Genomic DNA, 5,355 nt, shown 5'->3' with positions numbered 1-5,355 from the left:
AGCTTTACACGGATCACCATTACCGCAGGGTGGAGCCTTTTCTGGTTCTTTATGAATATTCATCGGCTCGTGCTTTTATCTGCGCCTTTAGATAACGTTCCCAAATTACAATATGCCCTCTCCCTTAGTATTGACCCTTTCCTTACCGGCAAGAATCATCATCATCGTCAAATTTTTGCCTCAAGCGTTTCCAGCAGAAGAGCTCAAAGCATGTTACAGCCTAGTATGAGGTCTACAATGGGCACTGTCTATATCAATCATACCACACTGAGGAGCCGATACAGTACAGTGCGCTCCGTTAGCCCGGGTTTGGACGTGCGTTTTCGACACGCTAGCTTTACCCCTTATTCAGTAAGGGGTAATAGTGCGTCGAAAACGCGCGGCCAACCCCCCCGAACCTAATAGCGCCCGCAACATTCAAATGCATGTTGATGGTCCTATTAGTTATTCCCGCGCGATACAGAAAGTAAAATTTGCAGCCAAGCCGCACATTTTACTTTCAGAAATTAACGCCTGCCAAGGCTGGCGTTAATTTCGGCCGGCATCGGGAAAGTGTACAGAAAAGCAGTAAAAACTGCTTTTCTGTACACCCTCCGACTTAATATCATGGCGATATTAAGTCAGAGGCCGCAAAAGTAAAAAAAATAAATCTGCCCGCGGGTCGGAAGACGGACGCTCAATTTTGCCGGCGTCCGTTTTCCGAACCCGTGGCTGTCAGCGGGCTTGAGAACCGACGCCGGAAAAATTGAGTGTCAGCTGTCAAACCTGCTGACAGCCGCAGCTCCTGTCAAAAAGGAGGTGCTAGGGACGCGCTAGTGTCCCTAGCGCTTCTTTTTACCGCGGGCCCTCATTTGCATCTTCTTCCCTCCTGAATCGCGTGCACAGGAGAGTGGGCGCTCGCCCGCTTTCCCGCAACTTTTACTGAATCATAGAAACATAGAAATGACAGCAGAAGAAGACCAAATGGCCCATCCAGTCTCCCCAGCAAGCTTCACACATTTTTTCTCTCATACTTATCTGTTTCTCTTAGCTCTTTCTTCTATTTCCCTTCCACCCCCACCTTTAATTTAGAGAGCAGTGATGGAGCTGCATCCAAGTGAAATATCTAGTTTGATTAGTTAGGGGTAGTAGCCGCCGCAATAAGCAAGCTACACCCATGCTTATTTGTTTTACCCAGACTATGTTATACAGCCCTTATCGGTTGTTTTTCTTCTCCCCTGCCGTTGAAGCAGGGAGCTATGCTGGATATGCGTGAAGTATCAGTCTTCTCCCATGCTGATGAAGCAGAGAGCCATGCTGGATATGCATCGAAAGTGAAGTATCAGGCACATTTGGTTTGGGGTAGTAACCGCCGTAACAAGCCAGCTACTCCCCGCTTGTGAGTGCGAACCCTCTTTTCTTCTCCCCTGCCGTTGAAGCAGAGAACTATGCTGTATATGCATTGAAAGTGAAGTATCAGGCTTATTTGATTTGGGGTAGTAACCGCCGTAACAAGCCAGCTACTCCCCTCTTTGTGAGTGTGAATCCTTTTTTACCACATTTCCTCTTGCTGTTGAAGCTTAGAGCGATGTTGGAGTCACAGTAAGCATGTGTATGTTTATTTAATAAGGGTATTGTCTCCAGGCAGTAGGCATCATTCTGGCGAGTCACCCACTCTTCATTGGTGGCCTCTTGACTTTATGGATCCACAGTGTTTATCCCATGCCCCTTTGAAGTCCTTCACAGTTCTGGTCTTCACCACATCCTCCGGAAGGGCATTCCAGGCATCCACCACCCTTTCCGTGAAGAAATACTTCCTGACATTGGTTCTGAATCTTCCTCCCTGGAGCTTCAAATCGTGACCCCTGGTTCTGCTGATTTTTTTCCTACGGAAAAGGTTTGTTGTTGTCTTTGGATCATTAACACCTTTCAAGTATCTGAAAGTCTGTATCATATCACCTCTGCTCCTCCTTTCCTCCAGGGTGTACATATTTAGATTCTTCAATCTCTCCTCGTACGTCATCCGATGAAGATCCTCCACCTTCCTGGTAGCCCTTCTCTGTACCGCCTCCATCTTGTCTTTGTCCTTTTGAAGATACGGTCTCCAGAACTGAACACAGTACTCCAGGTGAGGCCTCACCAAGGACCTGTACAAGGGAATAATCACTTCCCTTTTCTTACTCGATATTCCTCTCTCTATGCAGCCCTATGCAGCCCTATGCAGCTCTATGCAGCATTCTTCTGGCTTTTGCTATCGCCTTGTCGCATTGTTTCGCAGACTTCATATCATTAGACACTATCACCCCAAGGTCCCTCTCCTGCTCCGTGCACATCAGCTTTTCCCCCCCCCATCGAATACAGTTCATTCGGATTTCCACTCCCCATATGCATGACTTTGCACTTCTTGGCATTGAATCTCAGCTGCCATATCTTCGACCACTCTTCCAGTTTCCTTAGATCCCGTCTCATTCTCTCCACTCCTTCCGGCGTGTCCACTCTGTTGCTGATCTTCGTGTCATCCGCAAAAAGACAAACCTTACCTTCTATCCCGTCCGCAATGTCGCTCACAAAGATATTGAACAGGACCGGTCCCAACACCGATCCTTGCGGTACACCACTTAAAACCGCTCTCTCTTCAGAGAAGGTTCCGTTTACCATCACACATTGTCTTCTGTCTGTCAGACAATTTGCAATCCAGGTCACCACCTCGGCCCTCACTCCTAAGCTTCTCGTTTTATTCACCAGTCTCCTGTGCGGAACCGTATCAAAAGCTTTGCTGAAATCCAAGTATATGATATCAAGCGCTCTTCCTCGATCCAATTCCTTGGTTACCCAGTCAAAAAAGTGAATCAGATTTGTCTGACAGGATCTTCCCCTGGTGAATCCATGTTGCCTCTGGTCCATCAATTCTCCGGACTGTAGATAGTTCACTATTCTCTCTTTCAGCAGTGACTCAGTGACTCAGACTCAGTGTCAGTGACTCAGTGAATCAGTGTAAATAGGAAGGGTGTTACATATGTAGTTTCTAACCTGGTCAGCTCTTTGGCACGTGGGCCCCAGCCCTCTAAGGATTCCTGCATGGGGCCTGAGAATGTCTTTTAAAAACATCCTTATGATTTTCTCTTTATGGGTCTTTTCACATAAATAAATCACTCTTCCTTCCAAAGCTGAAGTTCAAAATAAAATCTTTACTGAAACTGCTGGCAAGAAACAAAGTCCAACATACGTTCATTAGAGAATAGTTCACTATAGGAAGCAAAACTAGAAGTACTGCTCTATCTTTTCCACACATTCTTTCCCTCAAAGGTGGCTCTTCAGGACAGGGACCCTTACACCCAGGGCCTTTGCATACTTTTTGGGTCTGTAGATCCTATCAGTTCCTTTCTTTCTTGTCTTAGATGAGTTTCTGGCAGATTTACTCAATCAGCCAAACACGATTCTCCCTTCGGATTCCCTGGTACACTCATAGATGACTACATGTAATGCCCCCATGACCACATACCATGTAGGGCATTCCTAGGTTCAGGACCGACCTGGAGGGAGCTCCCCTTGGGCAGACTCCTTGGCATCTGGTGCTTCCACTTGGAGAACGTTTTAGTGGGTGGGATTTTTCTCCCTTCACCCCAAGAAAACAAATGGAATAGTAAACACGTCTTTACATATTATTGGTCCATTGTGGCAGAGATTGAGGTTGTGTTACCTCTACTGTTGATGCTGTCTCTGCTGAAAGTCTTGTCCTGATGGAGATATATGTTGACTGTTTTGCCTGGTGCAGAATATAATTTCCATATTTAATGGAATAATGGTGTCAGTCTTAAACATGTTCACCTTGCATTCAGGGCCGGTGCAAGGGGATTAGGCGCCCTAGGCGAGCCTTCTCCCTTGTGCCCCCCCCCCCCCCCCCCCCGGTCTCGGCCCAGACTCCTACATCGTTCTCGATCACGCCCACCGACTGTGTGGTTTTCTGGGTCGCGAGCAGGTTGGGCATTGCTCGCGGCCCGCCAAATCTCCACTCCTCTTTGCTGCCACTTGCGGCCCCATATGGTTCGCACCCAGTGGTGCACCAAGGGTCTCCGGTGGGTGCGCGCCCTTGAAGTGCACAAAGGAATGCAACAGAGGAGCTTGCCCCTTTGTGCGCCCCCTTCGTGTGCACCTGAAGTGCTAGCCTGCTGTTCATCCACCATAATAACCTTTCCTATTAACTAAAACCATTCTAATAATGGAGCACATAAACTTTATCAAACCTATACTTGGACAGGGCATCTACGGCGAACTAAGAAGGCAAAATCAAAAACAGAATCAAAAAAGTAAAACAAAACAAATCTTCCCCATGACCAATAACAACTCTCATATAGGGCTAATGCATTTGTGTGCCTCTCCAGCATCCCCCCTTAATCCTTCTTGTACTAATGCTTAAGGTCACAGAAAATCAGTGGCATCTCTAGACAGAAGAATTTTTTTTGGGGGGGGGGGGGGGGAGCCAAAATGACATTTCTTCATCACATCCACCTCTATAGCATGGATCCTGCTTTAAAATTGGTTACAAAAAAAAGTGTTAATAAAAAAGTCCAAAGGGTCTTCTGCGTAATTTAAAAAAGCTGGCCAGTTTCACACTATAAAATTATTTGATAGCCTCATTCAACTAATTCTATATGGCTATGAGAGTGAAGTCTGGAATATATAGGAAGGGACAGAATGTCAATACAAATCCTGCACCTCCAGTTCTCTAACTCTGTGCATCCACTGAAATTCCCCCCAAACAATGGAGCTTGAATGTTTCCCTTACAGCTCATCATACTAAAAGATATTTTCAAATTCTGGTGTCACTTCACAGTAACAGCAGCACAAACACCTTCCACTGCCAGGCATATTGTGAACTAACACAAAACCCAGCAAAAAAGACACTCAAAATCTATACTGCAGTCCCATCATAACATAACAGTAATAACACCAAGGACTCAAACAACAATAACCCTACCTGTGAAAAAGCAAGGGTAAATATTACACTGGGTCCTAGAATACCAATACACCACCTACTGAGGAAACAAAACAAACCCAATTGCTATAGATCCCTATACAGACACTACATGCTAGCAGAATCTCTCATCACGGTCACACACACAGAGCAGAGACAGACCCTCACCAAATACAGAATACAAAATAAAGGAGCACAAATTAGACAAAAACTGAAATGTAAACTCCAAGAAGCCAGACTCTGTGTATTAACAATGGAAAAACAGAACCACATTCCTCACAAAACAAATAAAATCAAGAAACATAAAGCATCAGTTATAATAGTAAAACCATAATAAAAGAATATTTTAAAACTACTGATAAATAGAATTTCTATTAATTCAAATCATATATATTTTTTAC

This window comes from Rhinatrema bivittatum, chromosome 2, assembly GCF_901001135.1.
Source record: "Rhinatrema bivittatum chromosome 2, aRhiBiv1.1, whole genome shotgun sequence".
Classification (NCBI taxonomy): domain Eukaryota; kingdom Metazoa; phylum Chordata; class Amphibia; order Gymnophiona; family Rhinatrematidae; genus Rhinatrema; species Rhinatrema bivittatum.
The sequence above is the reverse complement of the archived record's forward strand: the minus strand, read 5'-3'. Positions refer to the sequence as shown.